This window comes from Hemicordylus capensis, chromosome 3 (genome assembly GCF_027244095.1).
Source record: "Hemicordylus capensis ecotype Gifberg chromosome 3, rHemCap1.1.pri, whole genome shotgun sequence".
Taxonomy (NCBI): Eukaryota; Metazoa; Chordata; class Lepidosauria; order Squamata; family Cordylidae; genus Hemicordylus; species Hemicordylus capensis.
In genome coordinates this window covers 156,388,366-156,412,996 of record NC_069659.1, presented here as the reverse complement: position 1 = coordinate 156,412,996, position 24,631 = coordinate 156,388,366, and the positions used below count along the sequence as shown (strand labels likewise).

At 44.6% G+C, this 24,631-nt stretch overlaps 2 long non-coding RNA genes across 2 annotated transcripts in view; one reads left to right on the top strand and one right to left on the bottom strand.

The window, feature by feature from the left end:
- Window positions 1-12,020, bottom strand: part of LOC128351394 (uncharacterized) — a 21,923-nt gene extending 9,903 nt beyond the window's left edge. The window contains exons 1-2 of the long non-coding RNA XR_008319750.1: window positions 11,884-12,020; window positions 5,112-5,190 (exon numbers count right to left, since the gene is read on the bottom strand). This is a non-coding gene — a long non-coding RNA (uncharacterized LOC128351394). The remainder of the gene's footprint in view (window positions 1-5,111; window positions 5,191-11,883) is intronic.
- On the top strand, window positions 12,003-24,631 carry LOC128351397 (uncharacterized). Its single transcript, XR_008319754.1, has 3 exons — window positions 12,003-12,129; window positions 15,831-15,912; window positions 23,861-24,631. It is a non-coding gene; the product is annotated as an uncharacterized LOC128351397 (long non-coding RNA).

Here is a 24,631-nt window from a genome sequence, read left to right as displayed (position 1 = left end):
ACAATAACCGAGCCTCCCTTATTGTCGGCACCCAGAGCAGAGTCCTCTCAGATGACCTCGTGAAGTGGGCAACAACCCTTGGGAGCAGGTGGTCCCTCAGGTATCCCGGGCCCAAACCCTTTTAGGCCTATCACCAAATACCTCTGCTCAAAGGTTTGCGCAAATGCACAGTCTTCATTGCCCTAAAAGGTCTTTTTCAATACAAAAGGTCACCCTTTGGATGATCAGCCTCTGCAGCTTTGATATTTCAGCAAATGATGAATGCAGTTCTGGGGACTATGGATGGCATCATTTACTTTCAGGATGACATTTTATTGTATGACAAAACCACTGGGAAGCGTTATGCTAAACTGACAGAATTCCTAAGAAAACTCTGACAACACAGAAGTTCTATCTCTGTAGAGAATTGTCAGTTTCACATACATTCGGTGACATACGTGTGTCACACAATATCTCAGAGTGGTGTACATCCCAAAGCAGACTTGGTGAAAGCTATTCGGAAAGCACCAGAGCCACACAACAAGGATGCACTTTGATCAGTTTTAGGACTTTGTGAGTATTACTCTAGATTTGTTAGACAATTTGCCTCAAAAGTTGCTCAATTGCATCTTCTTTTTTAAAAGACTGTATCATTTAATTGGGATAGTATTCAGACTATCTGCAAGGCTAGTGTTCGTGTCAGAATATCAAATCAGCCATTGCTGAAAGCCCTGCTCTCAACTTCTTTTGACACTAACAGGCACACTATTATAACCACTGAGGCTTCTGAAAATGGTTTGGGTGCTGTCTTGACCCAGCAAAAAGGGGACAGGGAAGTTACAGTTGCCTTTGCTTCCAGAGTGCTTACTGCTGGTCTCAAGGAGGAGAGCTGGTCTTGTGGCATGAATTGTCCTCTTTGCTAAGCAGGATCCACCCTGGTTGTATTTGAATGGGAGACCACATGTGAGCAGTGTAAAGCATTCCCTTTAGGTGATGGGGCCACTCTGGGAAGAGCATCTAGGGTCTAAGTTCCTTCCCTGGCATCTCCAAGATAGGTATGAGAGGGACTCCTGCCTGCAATCCTGGAAAAGCCGCTACCAGACTATGAAGACAATATTGAGCTACAAATGGTCTGGCTCAGTATAAGGCAGCTGCCTATGTTACTATGCATCAGAGAAGATGTGGTCTGTCAATGAAAAAGAAGCTCTCAAAGGTTTCTGGGTGGTGAGCAGTGTTCCCTCTAAGGTGTGTGCCTGCATGTGCACACACAAAGGTCTACCCACCCCCAGCTCAGCTGATTCTATCAGCCACACAGTCTCAACCTGCGATCCCATGGCTGCTTCAAATGCTGCCTTTTCCTTTCCCAGTGCTGCCTTTTTGGCAGTCTCTCGAACAATGATAGAGACTTGTGGTCTTGTTGCAACACCTTTATCTTTTGCTGCCTGAGGCTGGTGTGTGTGTGTGGTGTTGTTGTTGTTGTTGTTTACTGCAAGCGAGAGGACCGATTCTCCTGCCACCCATGCAGTGGGATGGCTGCTTCCTATGCCATCCTTCCCTTCCCCGGTGCTGCCTTTTTCTTTCCTTCCCCAGCAATCTTTTGCTGCCTTTCCCTGCACTGTTGCCACATTTGCACTTGCCACCAACAGAGTGGGGAAATTGGTTGTTTCCCACAAGCAAGAGAACCGATTCTCCTGCTCTGGCTCAGGCAAGAGACTACTGGAAATGGTGATGGGGACATGTGCGCCTGTTCACACGATCAAGGTGCACATGCGCCCGGTGAGAGTGATTCCCAATGGTACCACTGGCACATGTGCAATCTACTGCAAGCAGTAGTGCCCCATCCAGCATCCTCTGCAGTGGCTGTTGTGGCTCCATCAGTCACCTTGCCTCCACGCACATTGGGCAATATCCCATTCTTGCAGTGACAGACATGCACGTGTCCAATTTCCTATCGTGTTCATATGATCCCCAGCTGTCCTTGACTGTTTAGAGAATGTACCTCTTGCTTAAAGGTTGACCTTTATGTCCAATAGCATAACACTAGTGCTAGTGTTAACCTTTAAAGCCTTGGGACCAGGTTACTGGAGAGAGTGCCTTGCCCTTATGTCCCAACCCGGACCTTAAGATCTTCAGGGGCTCTCCTTTGAGTACCCATGCCAAATGAGGCAAGATGTGCGTCTAGTAGGGAAAGGGCCTTTACATTGGTTGTGCCCCATTTATAGAATAGCCTCCCCAGTGAGGTTTGTCTGTCTACATCACTTTATTCTTTTAGATGCCAGGTAAAGACCTTTTTGTTCACTCAGGCCAGTTACATTTTAAAATTTAAAAAGGGTTTCAGACAGCAGTCTTTCTCAATCCTACCTGGAGGTACCAGGGGAGTATGTAATACACACACACACACAAAATCTCCATGGGGTTCCTGAGCTGAAGGTTTGCAACAGAAGGGGAAAACATTTTTTAAAAGGTTGGAGACCCCTTGATGGATACAGTACTACATAGATGGATCAATGGTCTGACTCAGTAGAAGCCAGCTTCCTAAGTCTCTTATTCTTTCTGGAATATGGCAATTCCACTTGCTGGTCATTCTTGGAAATAGGATTCTGGATCAGGGGTGGAGCCACCATTGGGTAAGCAGGTTCAAAGAACCCGGGCTGCCACCAATCAGGTGGGGGGAAAATCAGTTTTGCTTTAAAACATGGAAATTACAAATTAATGTGATTGCCATGTAATCAGTAAAGACTTTCTTCAGTCTCTTGTATTAAGCAGGCTCATGCAAAGCCTTGGTCTTTCAGTTTGAATTTGGGCTGTGGAGGGATGCATCCAGGCAGGAATTCAATAGGTGCAGTATCCCAAATCACTTCCTAAAGATACCCCTGGGCATTTTCCAGATTACTCCCTGCGACAGGTTTGCAATGTGTCCGCTAAGTGCCCCTCCAAATGGCCCATGTTTCGACATCGTGGTTGCTGCCCTATCAGCAGGGTGCTGTCCATATTTCTGATGCACTGTTTTGAATTTTATTGCTGTTTTTCAGCCCTATCATGTGGTAAATGTGTTGCAGGAAAGTAGCTGTATTTTCCCATTTTTAAGAGGCTTGTTCCATAGTTTGTGCATTGCAACGTAGTGTAGTGTGGACAGTGGAGTGAGTGGGTGGGAGGGCAGGGATGGAAGGAAGGATGGGGACAAGCTTGGGGCAGAAGGGAACCATGGAATGGGTGTGTGTGTTCAGCCTCTGGAAGGAGCCCCACCTCCTGCCTGCCTGCCTCCCTCTTCCCCAATCCACACGTTCAGAGAGTGGGCCAGAAAAGCAGCCTCTCTTCTTAGAGGTCTCTTAGATGGGCATGGCAGGGTGTGTGTGTGTGTGTGTGCACGCGCACTGGGGCTTTTACATTGCAGCTTGTGGCAAAGAAAACAAGATGGGGGTCCTGTGCACACCCTCCGAAGGTAGGATGAGCTCCCGGCGGGCTGCTCCTTGCACTCTCTGTCCCTCACCATCCCAGCCCGGCTTTTGTATGCCGCAGTGGTTTCGCCTCTTCTTCCACTGTTGCTTCCTTTTGTGTTCTGCTTTTGGGGCAAACACAGATCTGGCCACTTACTTAAGAGGAAGCTCATGGAAATGAATCATTTACTTCTGTGCAATCCCATTTGTTTACTGCCGGGCAACAGACTTCCCCTACTTTTTTTTACTGCAAGGAAGCCCCATGTGAATCATTCACCAGCAAGCCTGCTAACTGTTCTCAATGCCATGTGGTGTTGAGGTCTCATTCCGCAGTTTAAGGATTAGTTAATATCAAAAGCCACTCTCTGTATATGATTTCTTTTTGTTTATTTTTTGCTCGGTTTCTTGTGCAAATGCACAATCCCTTTCTGTTTCCTTAATATAGAGGCAATCAAGTGATTGCAGTTTGCTCCATGGCGCTCCCTGTAGTGGCTGGACAGATAGTTTTTGCGCAAGAAAAAAGCACTAGTCCAACAAGGCCCTTGACTTGGTCCTTGTTGGACTAGTGTATAAAATTAAATATGAGTAACTTTTTAAAGGTATGTTATTTGTGATAAAAAGGTTGCCAGCACTCAAATAGAGATGTGAAAACAGGTTCAATGTCAAACATGTTCGGTTTGACAGTTCGGGGTTGAACTGAACCAGCCCCTGCTTGGCCCAACCCCGTCCCGCTCAGAGGGTTTTGCAAGCTTGAGGTTTTTAAAAATTATTTTTTTAAAAAAAGCTTAACTCCTTCAGGGGCATCTCCCCCACTGATGGCCTCCCTTCCTTCCAAAACCAGTCCGTTCTGCTGTTCTTTGGCTCATTTGGTCCTTTCCCCTGGTGCAGTGGACATTTTGGAGGCTACCATGCCTGTGCAATGGGCCTCTGCGTGGCCTGGTCACCGCGCCGGAGGGAAAGGCCCGAACAGGCTGAAGAACAGCCGAACTGTGGATAGATAGATAGATAGATAGAGTGTTTATGAAACACCCCCCCCCCCCAGACTGAACCAAACTGGGCGTGTTTGAGGGGGGTGCCGGACTGAACTGGCCTGGTCTAGTTAGGACTCGAACTGGACCAGCCGTTCCCATGCACACCCCTACATTCAAACCGTCTCTAGTTGATGTATACAAAATTCAAGGGAAATTGGATGAATACTATTGATTTTAGGAGCACTATAGTGTTCATTACAATGATGTAATGCTGTTTTTCCTCCTCGTTTTAATTGTACAGTTCCTATTGTGCCTGCATAATTCATATGTCTATGTATCCGCTGCATCTTTGGAGTTGCAGAGCAACATCTTAAGAATCCTATATCCTGAAATTTCAGCTTTCAAGTTCTTGTAAATAAGCTTCTAATATTTTTGTGACATCAACTTGGGAAAGCCTGTGGAGATGGCCTGGTGAAATCTCTGAAGCTAGGCGAGGGTGGCTAAGTATAATTTCCTGGCAGGGGTGGGCCTTTGGTATTCCATTTAAGTTGCTTCTCTCTCTCAGTTGCTTCCAGAAGCAAAATAAATTATACAAGTATGCAGATGTAGGTAAATAAAACAGTGTAATGAACAAATATTTGGCTTCCCTTGGTACAGAATTCAGATTTCCTCTGTGGAGAATATAGATTTAAAATGCAGAAGATACTCAGCCTGTTATACTTACTTTCTTACATTCTGTTTTCTTCGGATGTGTTAATCAGGTCCTATTGTGCAGAGCTGTTGTGTATTCATCCAGCTATGACCTGAAAGTAGTGAGCATATTTCTGTCCTATTTAGCAATGCAGATACCTTAACATGGGCACTTCTAGCCAATTCCTGTGTTCAGGTTCTGAATCTTCACTCATCACTGAGGCTATAATCCTGATCTCAGCTAGGCTGCTGAAATTCCATTTACTTCAATGGGATTTAAACATCCTAGCTGCGAGCCAAATTGAAACCTGAGTTTCTGAATACTAAAACACAGCTAGATTCAATTATGTTTTCATCAGATTTCACCCAAACATCATCATGTATTTTTATGAGATTACAGTTAATGTATCCATATATGAGATTTGTGATGGCTCCCATGTTAAAGAGGAAGAAAAAGTAGGTTTCCAAGGATCGTCCTTCTTTCCTCCCTCCCTTTCTTATCAGCAGTAGAGTTGCCTTTCTTATTTCTGACTCTTATCCTGACCCTACAGAAAGATAGCTGGTGATTTTTTCTCTCTCTTGGCATGGAGATACAGTGACAGAAAATGAATTTACCTGCTTAATTCCTACGTTTCAAGCTGTGGTAAAAGGCACAAAAGAAAATCCTACTAAAACAACTGCATGGCAACGACTAACAATGGACCTTAGCTGAATATTATTTCTCTTTTTGAGGCTATGCACATAACAATGAGGTGGGGAGGGGGAGGGAAAAGTTGCCCCAAACTTACCTTCCCCCAAGGTGATCCTTCAACGGTGGTGGGAAGCACAGACTGCACTCTCACATGATCTGCGCTGCTGCATGCTATGTGTATCTCCTACAAGCATGGGGACATTGGGGGATACCTTTGTGTGATGGGTGCTCTAAGTGACGGTCTCTGTGCCTGAGCAGTAACATGACCTTGGAACCAGTCACATTGATATGTTTGAGATGTGAACCAAAGTGACTCCATTTTGTTTCCTAGACTCCATTTTAATTTAGTTAGAAATATTCCTGTTAGCAAGAGGCTTGAGCTTTCAAAGACCTGTAGGGGCCCCCCACTTTTGCATTCCTGAATGCATATAGCTTTCACACTCCCCTTGTTCTAATAACAAGGAACAGGAACTTTGGCCTTGAAGATAAAGGATGAGCCAAGGGGCCATCTCGGATGTTATTCAACTACTAGTGATTTGAGGCCCGTTAAATAACGGGCGCTAGTAGAGTTGTGCGCTCCGGGGCCCCCGCCGCCATTCCCTCTTCCGCCGCCGCCAGCCTCCATGCCGTGGCTGGTCTCCCCGGCCGGGCAACGGCCCCAAAGTCTCCCCCCTGCCCGGTTTTGGCGGCGCTGCCAGGCCTTGGCGGCGGCTCCACTGCCACCTTGGCCGGCTTCCCCCGCCGCCTCTACCTCCCGCCCGGCTTCAGCGGCGTGGCCAGGCCTCAGCCATGGCTCCGCCGCCGCCTCGGCCGCGCCTCGGCCAGCTTCCCCCGCCGCCTCTTCCCTGGCTTCCCCGGCTTCGCGGGGCTTCCCCAGCTTCGCCTCCTCCCCGGCTTCGCAGCGGCCGCTTCTGGCCTTTCCGCGGCCGGGCAAACAACCGCCCAACATGGCCACCTGGTGCTGGCGGTCGTGTCTCCCTCGGCGTGTTCTGGGCATGCACTCTGCGCATGCCCAGAACAGCCAAGGGAGACACGGACGCAGACACCAGCCTTCTAAGGCATGGACGCACACCGAACCATCTTATTATAGAGGGTAGCAAGTTGGTGTTAAGATTCTGAAAGAACAACAAAAGGCAGGAACAAGGTCATAAATGTCAACTGGGCCTGGATCTTCTCTGCTGTCCATCTACGCGTTATCTTTCACGTATCAAATGGCAAAGAGGGTTGGGGGAAGAAAATGCATATGTTAATGTTGGGGTATAAATGCTTGTAACAAACAAAAGACTGGACTCTCGATTTGAGTTTGCCCCAATAGCCTTGATTTCTGCAGAAATAAACTTTCAAGCTTTTCCTCTGTGTGTGTGTGATTGGCATTTAACACCACCCAGACAAAGAACCTGCTTTTGGTATATCAACATGATCTTGGAACTGGGGTTAAGGGTGCACTTGCACTCTTAACCTTGGTAATAGGCTGGGGTAAAAAGCTGGGCCAGGTGGGTGGGCAGCACAGGGATGCATGTGGATCTCGGTGCTGAACACCAGCAACCTAACCCAGGCTGGGCTGCCCTAGCCTGGTTTAGGCTGCTCATGAGAGCCCCCCACCTCTCTCTCACACACGTTGTTTAGCCTACACAGTGTGCATGTTAAGCATTATTTGATTTTTAAAAAATAAATAAATTCCCAGACCCATAAAGTATCTCAATTTCTGATCGGAGTTCCCTAAGTAATTCTCAGCTATCAGAAAGAAACACATTTTAAAACTTTACACTTTAAAAATTTAAACCATGGAAACAATGAGTCCATGAGGATTGATATTGTGGGCAAGAGGAGGGGGAAGCGAGATGAGGTTAAAAACAAAATTTTAATATAGCAAACTAAAAATGCAAAAAAAAAAAAAAAAAAAGAAAGAAAAGAACCAGAAACAAAAATAAACAAAGCCCTTCCTACAAATAGAAAATATTTTGTTCCCCTGAACATGATTCAGCAGCAGACATATGAGTGGGTCTTTTAGGGGTGTGCAAGCCTCTGTGTGTGGATTGGTAACTGGTTGAAGGACAGAAAACAGAGGGTAGGAGAAGGGGCGTAGCTAAGTCCATGTTCACCCCTCTCTCTGGTGGCCCCTCAGAGTGAGGGAGATAATGAAGAAAATAGGGAGGGGTAGAGCTGTGGGGCCCTCAGGAACTGGGGCCCCTGTGTTATTTGAACCCTTTTGCTCAATTATAGCTATAACTCTGGGTAGGAATAAATTGACAGTTTTCACAATGGAGGCAAGTAAGAAGTGGGGTCCCCCAAAGATCTGTTCTAGGATCAGTTGTCCTTAACTTGTTCATAAATGATCTAGAAGTCAGATATGGCAGTGAGGTGGCCAAATTTGCAGATGGCACCAAACTATTTAGGATAGTGAAATCCACAACAGATTGCAAGGAACTCCAAAAGGATCTCCCCAAACTTGGGGAGTGGACTACAAAATGGCTAATGCAGTTCAATGCTAACAAGTGTAAAGTGAAGTGTAAACTGAAGCTGAATCCAAATAAGACAAGGTACATACTGTGGGGGGTTGGGACCCAAGAGATGGTTTAGATCTGTCTGTTCTGGATAGGGTTACACTCCCCCTGAAAGATCAGATACATAGCTTGGGAGTGCTCCTGGACCCAAAGTTCTCTCTGGTTCCTCAGGTTGAGGCAGTGGCCAGGAGCGCTTTTTATCAGCTTTGGCTGATACAACAGCTATGTCCATTTCTAGAGTAAATGACCTTAAAACTGGTATAGATGCTGCTAACCTCCAGGCTTGACTACTGTAATGAACTCCCCATGGGGTGCCTTTGTACATAGTCTGGAAACTACAATTGGTGCAGAATGTGGCAGCCAGATTGGTCTCTGGGACAACTCGAAGGGACCACATAACGCCTGTACTGGCTGCCGATATGTTTCCAGGTGAAATACAAAGTGCTGGTTATTACCTATAAAGCCCTTAACGGCTTGGGTCCAGGCTATTTAAGAGAGTACCTCCTTTGTCATAAACCCTGTCACCTGTTATGATCTTCTGGAGAGATCCAGTTAGCGTTGCCACTGGCTCGTTCTCTGTGACTGCCCAAGGGCTTTGGAATATGCTTCCTACTGAAATAAGAGCATCTCTTTCTCTGTTTGTTTTCAGGAAGACCCTCAAGACTCACCTATTCTCACAGGCTTTTAATTAAATTAAATTTTAATTTGTTTTAATAATTGTTCTGTGCAACTGTTTTTAGATCTGTTTTATGCAACTGTTTTAATTGTTTCATGTATTTTAATCTGTGCTGATTTTAAAATATTGTTTTAAATTTTGTGCACCATCCAGAGATGTATATATCATGTGTTATATCAATCAATCAATCAATCAATCAATCAATCAATCAACTTTATTACGGTCAAAGACTAGCATAGGTAATAATACAGCAGAATAGATAATAGAACCATATTGAAAGTTGCTACATAAATGCATATAACTATCAATGAGTATAAAAATGTCTAAAAAGTATAAAATAGGCAATAAGATATACTAAAGGGTAAAAGAGAGATAGCTAAAAATAAGGCCGCTAACTGATAGGTAAGAAAACTGATAAGATAACTAACTAATATAAGCACTATGCAAAAATTGGTCTATAAAAATACAACTCTAATAGGATGAGTAATAAATGTTAAAAGTTAACTATCTATTAGTTAAATGCAGCTACGAAAATATAATTATATAAAGAGACATATTAGGATATCCAGTAGTTAAAATCACAAATTATGGGCTAGCAGTCATAGTCCTACGGATCTTGCACGCTACCACAGAGAACCTAGCAACATTGTATGTGAAGGTTCGCTTTTCACCCGAGAGCAGCATCTTAGTGTAGGCTTTACTAGGGCGGCCAGGGTAGTTGAGAAGTAGAGGAAATATCAGCTTCTCCTGGCTATCTTTATAAAATGGGTAGGAAAAGAACGTGTTCAGTGGTTTCCACTTCCCCAGAGGCACGGAGGCAAAGCCTTTCCGTTTATGGGATCTTCCTATATTTGCCTTCCAGCACAGCAGATGGAAGGGTCATGACAGTGAGTGAGGGTGAACACCCTTCTGTGGCTTGGAATTTCCAGCTGAGTCAAATATGTAGGGGGGGATGCCATGAACCTAGAGCTGTCTGAGGCCAGGCACCATACTTAGGTATGCCTGTCGTTCCGCATCCGGGATCCTCTGTTTGATGGCCATTTTCTCTTTGTCACTGCCCATAGCTAGAAGGTGAGATAGGGAGAAGCCCAAAAGTGCCATCCTATTATCGACTGCCCGCTTCCAGGAGGATTGGAAATTGTCCTGCAGCATCAGTGGGGCCAGGCCCTGTGGGCAGAGAGCTAGTTTGAGCCAGTGATTGAGAGCAGTCATCCAAACTCTGGCCTCAACTTTTATCATGCAAAATGGCATTGGAGATACAGTAAGGTACCTGTAAGGCCGTTCTTAGGAATTTAGATTGGACACGCTCCAATAGACTAAGGTTAGAGGAGGGTCCTGGGTGGCCACCATAAAGTAATTGTGCCAGTGGCTTGGCTTCATATAGTCTGAGCACAGAGGCGTATCTAGGGAAAATATCGCCTAGGGCAAGCAGTGAAATTGCGCCCGTGTCCAAACAGGAATTTGATGGGATTTGTAGTCAACAATTTCTGGAAATCCCTGTTAAAAGGAACACTGTACCATCTAGACATGGTTGTTGATCAAAACCTGAAAACAAGAGCCATCTCTGTAAAAGACTTAGAACAACAGTCAGGAGATGTGAGGATTCCTAGTGTCATTTTCTCTGTCTCATCTCATTCTTATTAAAAAACATGACTTTGTCCTAGAGGATCACTAGCAAAATAGGGGAAGAAGAAGGTGGGGGGGGGCAGTCTATAAACCAGTGAATGATTCCTGACAGCCTTTGTCTTATGATGACTGTTGGCTCATGGTGGGGTATATGTGCATTCACCACACCAGTGCTTACTTTGACATCATCAAGAGGGAGGAAGATACATTAGTTTGCCACACTAGACAGAGGCATTTGCAACAGGAGCAGACAGCCAAGTTCTGCCAGGGTCAAAACCAGCCCCTGCCAGACTAAGAAATCATTGTAATTTGCCCCTTCCAGTCACAAGCAGTGTGCTGTTCTTTTATTATTGACTGTAACTCTCAGATATCCCAGTCGTGGATGGAAAATTCAGGGTCAATTGACAAGAGACACATTTTCTACATGGGAGTTTCTTCTGTGCAGGTGTTGTGCAGAAACCCATGTCTAGTGACTGCCAGGGGATAGCAAGGTTGGAATGGGCCCAGAGATGAGATTTTAAAATGGGGCCACAGCCCCTCAAAGTCCAGGGCGTCCACACACCCCAGGCCCCCAAAGATTTAAGTCTGATATTTCAAAATAAGTATGCTGCCTGGAAATACATTTCACTGAATACACACACGCACACTTCACAATATATAGTGATATACATTGAGTACTATATGTTTGTGCTACTTTTAATGCCTAGAACACACTAGACTCACTAATTATTAAAACAGTCCCCTCGTTGCAGATTAGCAAAGGAGACTTTCAACCATGCAGGGTGAGCCTATGTTTGTTTTCTCAGAATTCTGAACAAATTCAGTAAAGTTTGATTCCAGGAGGTTTTTCACACGGGGCTTTTAAAGCCCTTTAACACACATCTCCTCTGGAATGGAGGTGCTGCATTCACATGTTGGCCAGATTTACCCTGAAGTCCCTGCAAGTTATTGGGGAGCAGTTCACAAATAAGAAAAATAAAATAAAACAAAAGCACACACATGCTTCACAGTTCTCACTCTGACCTTCTGGGTTGCAAAACAACTTGAACATAAGTGCATTTATGAGTGAATGAATGAATGAATATAATATTGTTCCAGAAGTTTTTGTAATTTTCTTCCATGAAACAAGCCACTTATAGGGCTTTTTAGATAGTTTTTGTTTTTAAAGCCAGCAAAGTTTCCTCTCTGTTTTAAATTAAATATTCACACTTCTCAGTCTCCCCACCACCACCACCCATATCAAAGCCCTATGGCAAGCAGATCCCCATATGGGGGGGGGGAGTAAACCACAAAAAGGAATTCATAGTACCTGTCAAAAGCTGTGCTGGATGTTCTGGGCAGAGGGTCTGCTGCTGCAGAGAACTCTGCCTGCCTTCTTCTTCCTGGCTTCCTTGGGGCCTGCCAAGTTCAGGCTTCAGGGAGGCCTACACGGAGGCCTCTCTGTAAGCTCCGCCCACCTGCTGATCATCTGAGAGGCGGGGAGAGAAGAGCTGCTCTGCAGTTTGCAGGCCCAGCCTGCGGAGGATCCTAGGCCTCGCAGAAGGCAAGCAGGATGGTAAGTGGCTGAGGGGCCCCGGGGCTGGGCAGGTGGGCAATGGGGTGGGGGTGGCAGGAACTGGCGTGGCGCCCTCCCCTCAGTGGCGCCTAGGGCACGTGCCCTGGCTGCCCCCCCAAGTTCCGCTCATGTCTGAGCGCTGCAGGTACATAGTGATCACCTCTAGTTCGAAGGAACCTCAAGATGGCAGCGGAGCTCCTCTGTGCTGCTAGAGCAACATGTTCACAATGGGCATTTCTTGCACCAGAGGCCTGGAGGACCACCCCTACAGGTGGTATAAAAATATGATAGATAGATAGATGCATATTGAGGTTAAAAAAAACCCAACTTCACATATATGCTGATGGGGTCTGAGCTGTTAGTTACTGAAAGGGAGAGGGATCTTGGGGTTGTGGTGGACAACTCATTGAAAGTCAATCTGTGGCAGCTGTGAGAAAGGCAAATGCCATGCTTGGAATCATTAGCAAGGGGTTTGAAAACAAAACTGCTAGTATTATAATGCTCTTATACAAAACTATGGTGCGGCCACATTTGGAAGAGGGAAACCAAGATGATCAGGGGCCTAGAGCACCTTCCTTACGAGGCAAGGCTACAACCCACAGGGCTTTTTAGTTTAGAAAAAAAGACTGCTGAGGGGAGACATGATAGGAACATAGGAACATAGGAAGCTGCCTGAGTCAGACCATTGGTTTATCTAGCTCAGTATTGTCTTCACAGACTGGAAGCAGCTTCTCCAAGGCTGCAGGCAGGAATCTCTCTCAGCCTTTTCTTGGAGAAGCCAGGGAGGGAACTAGAGGTCTATAAAATCATGCATGGTGTGGAGAAAGTTGATAGAGAGAAATTGTTCTCCCTTCTGCATAGCACTAGAACCAAGGGTCATCCCATGAAAATGATTACCAAGAAATTTGGGACCAGTAAAAGCAAGTACTTTTCTGCACGTTTAATCAACCCATGGAATTATCTGCCACAAGATTTGGTGACAGCCAACAGCCTGGATGGCTTTAAGAGGGGTTTAGATAAATTCTTGGAGGACAGGTCTATCAATGGCTACTAGTCTGAGGGCTATAAGCCACCTCTAGCTTCAGAGGCAAGATGCCACTAAATAACAGTTGCGGGGGGAAACAGTAGAAGTAGCCTGTAGGCTTCTCAAAGGCATCTGGTGGGACACTGTGTGAAACAGGGTGCTGGACTAGATAGGACTTGGGTCTGATCACCAGGGCTTTTCTTATGTTCTTATGAGCCATGTTCAGGCCTTGGCTTGAAGGGTTTAGGGTCGAACTGCACCGGCCAAGGTTGCAAACCGAACCAGGCCCAGTTTGAACTGAGCCAGTTTGGAACTCTACAGGTAAAGGGGACTACAGAGAGGATTCCCCTTTACCAGTAAAGAGGGGCAGGGGTGCTTCTCTAAAAGTAGAGTGGGCAGGAGGGGAGAAAAAAAGTACCTTAAAAGTTCCGCCTCGGGTGGGGTGGCGGGCATGGCAGTGCCTCCACTTGAATAGCCCAGGCCATTTGGGGCCAGGTTCAAGTCTCTGCACAGGTGTTGTGGTCACGCAAAGAGCCTCTGCACATTCATGGAGGCCATTTTAGTTACCTCCATGCCTGTGCAGAGGCTCAGACCAGGCCCAAACTGGCCTGGACTACTCAGGGGTAGGCTACCACCGCCCCTCCCCCCCACAGGTGCCTCAGCCACCAACAGCACTTTTAAGGTACTTTTTAATTCCCCTCCCACCCGCTCTACTTTTAGGGAAGCCCCCCTGCTTCCCCCTTTACTGGTAAAGGGGAACCCTCACCGGATTCTCCTTTACCAGCAGAGTTATGAGTCCTTTCAAACCAGCTCAGTTCGAACTCGATCCAGGTCTGTTTCAACAATGCATGGAACCAGACCGGGCCAAGTCAGCTCGAATCCGGTTTGGCTTTAAGCCAAATTGGCTTTGCCGGTTTTGTGCACATCCCTAGTGTCCTTGCCTGCCTGCCTGCCTCTCCTGCTTCTCTCAGACAGGGCAGTTGCTCTTATGCAGCTACCGTGTGGAGAGATGAAACAGTCCACTTAAACCAGGAACAGAGTGATGGTGTCTTCACTTCATGGATGGTGTCTTCACATTGATGGTGATGGACATTGATGCTGTCTTCATTGATGCTGTCTTCACTTCATTGATGCTGTCTTCACTTCATTGATGCTATCTTCATTGATGGTGCCCGGTGTCCTCACTTCTTTGATGGTGTCTTCAGATTGATGGTGTCTTCACTTGCCTTGCCCCATTACCTGAGTTCTCCCACACTGAGCCATTTTGTGTGTGTGTGCTACATTACTATGTTGCACTATGACTCTTCTTTATTCTCTGTTTCTATAGTACTTAATTTAAAAAGTGTAATTTAAAACCCTCTTTTAAGTTTCAAATGATTCTTTTGCAATGGGTTCCTCTAGTAAAAATGTCTGATGTACATAAATATTTTTATTTTATTCTCTGCAATATATGGAAAAATCATTTTGCCCAAGCACACTGAGTAGTACAAGATGATTTGTTGATTTACATTTTTATAGCTGAGGCATGATAAGAAAAATCTGGAAAACAGTTAGACCTGGTCTCTACCTAGTTTGCACATCCTGAGGATTTTGGTATGGAATTCCTCACTGTGCAGTCTGTTCAAATTCATTGTAATATAGCAGTGGTCTTCCCAAAGTGACTTTGACCAAAAACCTTCAGTGTGAGAGCCATTTCCCACTGTGCTGACCTCCATATAGTACTGTGCTTTCATTCGTGCTGGGAGGCTCTTTAATAAAGCCCTCTCTTAAGAGCTCTAGGAGGAAGGCACGGGGAGGAGCTACACTTCCCAGCGCTCCGTTTACACCGTGCTGTGCTGGAGTTGGATAGGGACACTTGCTCTACCCCTGCAGTCAGGAAATGGGGAAGGGCTGTGCATAGGCGTTAGACAGACTGGCCCCTTGCCCTGGTACCAGTACATCCCTTGCATGTGCCACCCATCTCCATTCTTTATTATTACATAACTACTGAGTAATCCAAAAACCTTCCGTTTAAGATGAGAGTTAAAACGCTTTACACTTTAACTCATGCTCTAAAAAGAATGGAGATTCCAATTTAAAGTTGTTGCACTGTGGAACCCTATGACACTTCATAGAGTAATGAAATACGTTTTGATTATGTCCAAGATTAAAACATATTGAGGTGGTATGTCTGACTACAGACCACCCTGAGCCATTTTGGAAGGGCAGTATAAAAATCAAATAAATAAATAAAAATAAATAAATACAGACTGAAGGACAGGAGAAAACATTGAGCAACAAGGGCAACAGCTAGTCCATTCAGAAATAAGTCAAATAAAGGACAAAGCATAATTCTCAAACACATTCTTCTCACCATTCCACTGTTATGCCATTTCTGTTATGCCCACTATATCTATGTTTTCATTAACGAGCAAATACTCTAGCTAGCACATCTTGGCTCAGAGGCTTCTGACATTGGTATATAAACACCTTGTTCTGAGAATGACATTAATAATAATAATAATAATAATAATAATAATAATAATAATAATAATTTTAATGCATAAGCTATACTGTATAAGTTGTACTTGTATATACACTATAAATAAGCTGTATTTTATAAAGTACAGGGGCAACTTTAAAATGCACCTGTAAGATTAGCACAACCTTCCATCCATTTATCACATCTCATTTGTAGCCGAGATGGCAACTGGACTTCTTCCTCAAATACTGCATCTGAAAAGTAAAAGTGTGACAGAAGCAACCATCCTACCAAACAGGTTAAGATGCAATTAATTTTCCTTAATAAACTTCAGATGGCTATTTTGCTTTTGTGATTTCAACACAAAGGTTCTGTTATTTAATTTAAAAGTTGTGCAATGCCATTAATATGAGCTCAGGCGAAAAAGCACATTCCAATTAATTCCACTTAGGATATTGATTTTTCTTTTCCAGGGTTTTAAGTAATGTCATTGCTCAGGTTAAGCAAAAACGAATAAGCTACTGGTCCTTTCCCTGTCTAGTTAATAGGTAGCATGTGCCTCAAGATAGTAACTTACAAAATGGTAATTAAGAGCCTAAACTCAACTAGAAACATAATTTTAGACATTGAACAGGCCTATAAATGAACTGTAGGTCTTTGCTAGTATTTGTCTTGATAAATGTGACAAAGAACATAATCGAACATCCACTTATTAGATTATCAGCAATGAATCGGGAGGATGCTACATTACAATAAGTGGGAACACCATGTCAGACCAACATCCATGCTCTCTTCATGTGACTGTAAATATGTAGAGGCAGCAGGATCATAGTCTGGCCCCAACCACAACACCATGCATTGATCCTAAGATCAGAACAGAGCCTACATGTATAGCTTGTATGCATATAGGCTTTGTGCATGCAGTCAGAAAAATCCTGCAGTGCTTTTTATCAGCTTTGGTTGATACATCAGCTACGCCCATTTCTGGAGGTAAGGCAAAGGAAGGTAAACTACCTTAAAACAGTGGTGCATATGTGGTGACCTCCAGGCTTGACTACTGTAATGCACTCTACGTGGGGCTGCATTTGAATCTACAATTGGTACAGAATGTGGCAGCCAGACTGGTCTCTGAGACAATTCAAAGGGAACATATAATACTGGTTTTAAAAGAACTCCACTGGCTGCTGATATGTTTTCCAAATGGAATACAAAGTGCTGGTTATTGCCTATAAAGCCCCTAATGGCTTGGTTCCAGGGTGCTTACGAGAACACGTTCTTTGTCATAAACCTAACTGCCTATTAAGATCGTCTGAAAAGATCTGGTTATGGTTGCCATCAGCTCATCTGATGGTGACTTGGAACTGGGCCTTCTCTGTGGCTACCCCAGGGTTTTGAAATATGCTCCCTGTCAAAATAAGAGCATCTCCATCCCTGATGGCTTTTAGAAAGACCCTCAAGACACAGCTGTTTTCTCTGGCTTTCAATTGAAACCAATTTTAAACTGATTAATTGTTTTTATCCTATGAGATTGTTTTATCTATTTATTCTGTGAAATTTTTTTAATTGTTTTCACTCTATTTTATTTGAGATACAGTGGGTATAGGAAAGAATCACCCCCTTTGATAGACCTTAAATTCTGGTTCCCTTACATCCTGAAATGAAAACACAAAGAAAATTCCCTTCACCACCTGTACTTATCCAATGCAACCTATAACATCCAACTGAAAAACATCACAATTACAGTCCAGAAAAAGTATCAGAAATAAAAAACAAGAATTACTGAGATTGAAAAAGGATCACCCCCCCAATGTCAATATTTTGTTGAACCACCTTTTGCTTTAATAACAGCCTTGAGTCTGTTGGGATACTTCTCTATCAACCTTGCACATCTAGACGGAGCAATATTTGCCCACTCCTCCATACAGAACTGTTCAAGTTCGCTCACATTGGATGGTAGGTGTTGGACTGCTATCCTCCCTGGATCCGGTCGTCCCTCCAAACTGGATGGAAGAGCAAGGAGGAAACTGGTAAGAGAGGCTACCAAAAGGCCAATGGCCACTCTGAAGGAGTTAAAGGACTTCATGGCAAAGAGTGGTTGTTCTGTGCATGTGACAACAATTTCACGAGCGCTCCACAGATGTGGCTTGTTTGGGAGGGTCGCAAGGAGAAAGCCACTTCTCAAGAAAGGCCACATTAAAGCTCGTTTGAGCTTTGCCAGAAGGCACCTTGAAGATTCTGATGCCAAATGGAAAAAGGTCTTATGGTCAGATGAGACCAAGATTGAACTATTTGGCCTCAACACCAAACAGTACACCTGGCGTAAATCCAACGCAGCTCACCATCCACAACACACCATACCTACAGTGAAGCATGGAGGTGGCAGCATCCTGTTGTGGGGGTGTTTCTCTGCCTCAGGGACTGGGGCTCTCGTTAGGGTAGAAGGAAAAATGGATGGGGCAAAATACCGTCAGATTCTGGAAGAAAACCTGCTACCCTCTGCCAGACAGTTGAGGATGGGCAGAAGATTCACCTTTCAACATGACAACGATCCGAAGCACACAGCAAAATTGACCACACAGTGGCTGAAGGAGAAAAAAGTGAACGTCCTCATGTGGCCCAGTCAGAGCCCAGACCTAAATCCCATAGAAAATCTGTGGAGAGATTTGAAGATAGCAGTCCACCAACACCTACCATCCAACGTGACCGAACTTGAACAGTTCTGTAAGCAGGAATGGGCAAATATTGCTCCGTCTAGATGTGCAAGGTTGATAGAGAAGTATCCCAACAGACTCAAGGCTGTTATTAAAGCAAAAGGTGGTTCAGCAAAATATTGACATGGGGGGGGTGATCCTTTTTCAATCTCAGTAATTCTTGTTTTTTATTTCCGATACTTTTTCTGGACTGTAACTGTGAAGTTTTTCAGTTGGATGTTATAGGTTGCATTGGATAAATACAGCTGGTGAAGGGAATTTTCTTTGTGTTTTCATTTCAGGATGTAAGGGAACCGGAATTTAAGGTCTATCAAAGGGGGTGATTCTTTCCTATACCCACTGTAGGTAGGTAGGTAGGTAGGTAGATAGATTTGATATAGGGTTCATGGTTGCAGGGGATACACTGTACACATAAATTTGTACATACATAGTCCTGTTCTCATATTGTAAATAAGCATGTGGAGATCTGAGGAAGGGTTGGATCTAGCAGGTACAATCCTGCTTATCCCTTCTGTGTGTTCATATCTATTGCCATGGTTGCATAACATGAATGAGGCTTTATAAATTCTACAACATTGTTTTCCTTAGGTACACATTGAGGCTATTCTCATGTGCATGCAAAATTGGGCTAAGGGAGCCCAGCCCGATTTTGCACCTGCATGTGAACCACCGGGATCAGGTGGCACCACTAAGGCAAAGCCACCTACAAAACCTCCCCTCAAAACGGGGTTAGGAGAGCAAGTGGGATCCTCATCGTGTGTCAGCTGGCATACTCATGGAGGGCTGGCATACTCTGGGAGGGGAGGGGGATCCCCATAATGCACCCCACACTCATGCATTGCATTATTGGAGCTTTGCGGGGTCAGGCACCACAGGGCGGTGTGTCCCAGCCCCCCTGCCCTTGGAGCTACCAGCAGCAGCTGGTGCTTGCCTGGGCAGGCAGTCCACACACCCAAGGAAGGCAGACTGCTCATGTGTGGGGAGGTAAGCACTTTCAGGCTTCCTCCCTGCAAACCAGGTAGCCCTTTCTCACTGGTCTTGAGAAAGGGCTTAGTGGCTGATGTCTTGACTAATGCTGCATGCATGCATTTAACAGTTCACACGAAGTGCTAGTCCTCCGAGGTGCACCTGGGTAATTTTGGAGCTTGGACTGAAAGGCCTCTGGATCTCCCTCCCTCCTGCAAGTTAAGCATCACCCCCCCACACACAAACACACTGTGACACACGCAATATGTTTAACACTTGGGTTCTTGATTGCACAAACAGCAACTGAATCCATAAGAATATAAGAATATAAAACACGTTTATTTATGCAAACAACATATTTATGCAAATCTGCATTAGCATAAACATTTCAACTTGCAATTTAACATATTCCCATCCCAAATATTTCTTTACCCACTCCCCCTTCAGTCGCTAAAGAATCCAATGTTTAACCAACTGAATTTGCAAAAATCTAAAGATGTATGAAAGCCTGCCTGCTGCCTGATAGCAATGTGCACATAATGATTTTTTCAATTTGTTTCAAATTAAAATTTCATTCAAAGAATTCATTTCAAATTCGAATCAAATTCTAATCTGGTCTGAAAATTCTATTCTAATTTGAATAGAATTTGAATTGATTCAACTCTTTCTTGGTGCCTTTTTAAAACAATCAAGGGGCCTGGATGGTTTTTTAAAAGTGCCAAATGGCTCTCAAATCGAATTGGAATTGAATTTTGAAAATTAAATCTGAATCAAATTGCCCATTAAGGGGTGATTCAAATCAAATTCAAATCACTCAAATCACCCAGATTTGAGTCAAATTGATTCAAATTTGAATTGAATTGCACATCCCTACTGCCTGACTCACTCTGAGTCTCTCGTAGTAGCCTCTCTGCTAAGCTAGTGGGCGCTGTTGTGGAGCTGGCCTCAATTCGTCTCATGCTGTGCAGTGTATCAGGAGTACTAGTACAATAACCTCACCTTTCTTTAACCTTTCTTCTAACATCTTCATTTTAAAGAACTTTTCACTGAATTAGTCCTTTTTAGCTGGCATCTTTTATTGCTTTCCCCCCTTTTGTGAGTGTGTCTGCGTATATGGCATTGTATTACATTTATTTCTTATAAGCAGAGAAGAATGAATTGGGGCTTTTGTTATTTAGAAGAGATTACTAAGTTTAATAAGAGTTTATTTAGACTACTAGTTTACTAAGAGTTTTAAGATGATGCATAATGTGGAGAAAGTGACTAGGAGTGGGGAAAAGAACCCATCTCTTGTTATACCAGAGTCACATAAGACCTATATGACTCATGGGCACATACACCCTATACAAATGTTATGTTCAACACTCATGCGAGTGTATACAGGTTCAGATCAAGCACAGTTGTTCACACATTTATGTTGAGCACAGGTACAGCAGTACCTGGTTGCTATTGCACAATACTTGCTCTCTGTATCATGTATTGTACAGTTGTTCACACATTTATGTTGAGCACAGGTACAGCAGTACCTGGTTGCTATTGCACAATACTTGCTCTCTGTATCATGTATTGCACAGTTGTTCACACATTTATGTTGAGCACAGGTACAGCAGTACCTGGTTGCTATTGCACAATACTTGCTCTCTGTATCATGTATTGCACAGTTGTTCACACATTTATGTTGAGCACAGGTACAGCAGTACCTGGTTGCTATTGCACAATACTTGCTCTCTGTATCATGTATTACAGGGGGCCTGTACCCAGGTTCACCTATAAAATGAATGCAGACACAATCCTTGGGGATGAGGTAGAGTATCAGCTTTGTATGCAGAAGGTCCCAGGTTCAGTTCCTAGCATCTCCAGGTAGGGCAGAGAGAGACTCCTGCCTGAAATCTTGGGAGAGGCACTGCCAGTCAGTGTAGACCAGGGTTGCTCAGGCCCTCCTGCAGATGTTCGCCTTCAGGTCCCATAATGCCTGTCGATTGGCCACTGTGGCTGGAGATTATGGGAGTTGTAGTTCAAAAACAGCTGGGCAGCCTAAATTGCTGTAGACAATGCTGAGTTCAATGAACCAATGGCCTTCAGCATGCCTTTACTCAGGTGGCCTGGTGCAGACACTGATGTCTGGGAGGCAATAAAGGCTTTGCTTTCTCGGTTTTTAAAAAAGTGTTCTTGCTCATCTCTGCAAAGAACTTCTATCCTCCTAGCATAGGTTTCAGGACAGAGAACAGATGCTATTAAAAAAGGAAGCCTGACAAAGCCAAAGCAATAAGCAGCAAAAAGAAAACCAGAGTGCAGATTACCTTAAAAAGGTTCTCTCCTGGTGCAGTAAAGTTGTCAGAATGGGACTCAGGCCAGCCTTGTTGGGGAGAGAATTTCATAGATGGGATGAAATAGGATTCCCAACCCTGGAATGGGATTTGGAGCAGGGAGGGAGGAGTGAGGCAGGACCCCCCAGGCTGGGACACACACGAACAGTTAGCTGTGCTCAGAGACAACCAGGCAGGTGGCTGCCACAGGTGTGCCCCACCCCCATAAAAGAGATTAGTCTGGCTCTGTCCTCCCTAAGTTTGCAGTTCATCCTTCTCCTCCCTAGGGCAAGAGAGAGGGAGATGCATGCAGGAGCTCTGCAGCAGGGTGGGCTGGCAGGGCCGGAAATGGTCCTGCAGCACATATGGTCAGCGCTGCACATGGCTGTCTTCTGCTGCACATTTGGAGTACCTCCCAGTGGGTCTTGGCACACTGCGTGTGGCTTCCCATGCACATGGCTGCCTGCTGGCTGTGGCAGTGCAGTGCAGGCTGGCACCACCACCATGAAGGTGGTCTAGGCCCTGGGGGACATTTGGAGCCCCCCGCCTCCTGCAGAGGACCAGATCTCTGACTGGAGGTGCAGTCCAAAGAGTGGTTCGAAGGATCAAATATGGGTGCACTTGCACACAAAAATATTGGCTGACATACACAGCAAGGAGGCACTGGTGCAGTGAGAGCGCAGCCTAACATAACTTGGTGGGCCACTGTGCAAAACAGGATGCTGGACTAGATGGGCCTTGGGCCTGATCCAGCAAGGCTGTTCTTGTTCCCAACTAACTGCACTGGTGCAACAGAGAAGTGACACTATTTGATGCCCTCCCCTTCCCCAGGAAGCCCTTTGTGCCACTTGAAAATATATCCTTGAGGATTGCACAACCCACAGGAACATACTCTCAGGTGGCACAGAGCGCTTTCTGGGGAAGGGGAAGACATCAAAAATGGCAGCTTCCCTGCTGCATCAGTGCATTTAGATGGTAAGTTCTCTTAAGTTGTTCTCTCACTGCACTGGTCCATCCTTGCTCAGCCATCATGTTTGTACAAATAAAGTTACAACCTGATATTTTGCAATTATGAGAGTTGGGGCCATGTTTCCATGGTAACAGAATACATTCAGAATCCAGGCAGAGCACCAAAAAATAGTTGCATTCTTGTGCAAGAGCTCCTACACTTGGGGCTCACTGCTGTTAGAAGCACGCATGTAGCATTAGTTAGATTATCAGCCAATATTTTTGTAAAGAAATATAGGTCACTGTGTTAGTTCACTAGAAAATACCCGACAGGCATGGTCCTAAACTCTTTGGCACAAGCTACTGCAGAATATATAAATACCACAGACCAGTAAGCTCGGAGACCATTAATCGAATATATGGTCAGTGGTTAATTGGCTCCTTAGCATATTGGGCTTCCCCCAGTCAACATTCCTTTAAAAAGACTCTGACAAAAGTCTACCAACCCAAACTCAAAGCTAGACTGTTGTTTGTTTGTTTTTTTAAACTATTTTCTAGTTTATTTTTCTTAACCACTTTAAAGAAAACATTGATTACAGTCAGGAAATGGTTTGGGTGGAACATCTCAAAACCTTGTCCAGATTCTGGTGTAAATACAAAGGTCGATGCAGAACCCCAAAGTAAAATAAATGGCATGATACCAGGTTGTAACTATATTTGTACAAACATGATATTTTAAAAAACTCATAAGGCTTGTTTGGAAAAAAAATGTCTTTAGCCTTCATTCTTGACCTTGGCACCTCAAAGGCAATTACTTCAAGGGAAAGCAGCACAGCGTAAAAATTATTAGCTCTATCTAAGTCCTGATTGAAGCAATTTGTTTTGGCTACCATCTAGGGATCCACAGCCGTGGGGGCCTTTTTTGACACTAACCTCAGCAGCTGGGTTTCTACATCACAATTGTGTCATATAGTTTGCTAGGGAGCAAGCCTTATTCTTTTTGCTGGGAAATGAAGAACCCATTCAACAAAGTACAGCCGTTTTAGGAACATGATGACAAAAAGATGCAGGATCAGGCTATGATGGTGTTTGTTTTCTGCAGCTCTGCTCTCTGCAGGGCTGATGATGATAGTGGGCATGTTGACCTTTTTGGAGATCGGGTCAGAGTTTATGTGTTCAATGGGAAGTGGATTATGAGACCGTAGCTTTAGTACAATAATGTAACCTGTAGGATGTAAGTGAAAGTTTGCTGCTTCAACCAGTGGTGATAAGTTTCATGCTGTTACCTTGACTCTTTTTCTTTTTCTTTTTCAAGGCAACAGCAGAAAGGAAGAAAGGAAGAGCCAGTGTGATGTAGTGGTGAGAATGTTGGACTAGGACCGGGGAGAGCAGAGTTCAAATTATTGTTCAGCCATGAAATTCACTGGGTGACCCTTGACCAGTTACTTATCTCTCACAGGGTTGTTTTGAGGATAAACATAACCAGGAACAGAATATCACTGCAGTAATAGATAGATAGAATGAATCATAATGTTGGGATAGCTGATTGCATTTGCCTTCCAAATGTCTGTGGGACTTGCAGCAGCTGACACAAACGTAGCTAGTCTTTTGGTGACAAGTACATTATTGCCCCTCATAATGAAAGTTTGATTTTTCTGTTCTGTACGCCCAAGGTCAAATCTGGACAATAGGCTATCATAACAATTCAAGCTGTCTATGAGGCCAGTTCAGATGATACTTTTAAACATGTGTTTAGTATATCTGTGGGGTTTTTATACCCACTTGGAAAAAAGATTCAGGTGGCTTGTACGTGCATGAGTGCGACGTGCACCGGGCGCTTCCAGGTACTTCCCATCCAAAGCGCACCAGGGCAGCAAGGAGGAACGCTGCTGCGCCATGGGACCATTTTAAACCACAGCACCGGTGGGGGGAACGCAGTGGGGAGGAGGGGAAGAGCACCCTCTTCAGTCCTTAAAGCTCCCCCCCCCACCTTCCCACAACTCCAGATTTCTGGTGAAGAATGAAGAGACACAGTTTTTCAGCTGTAAGTGGGGTGCTGGAAGAGAAATCAAGGGCCCAGGGGTGT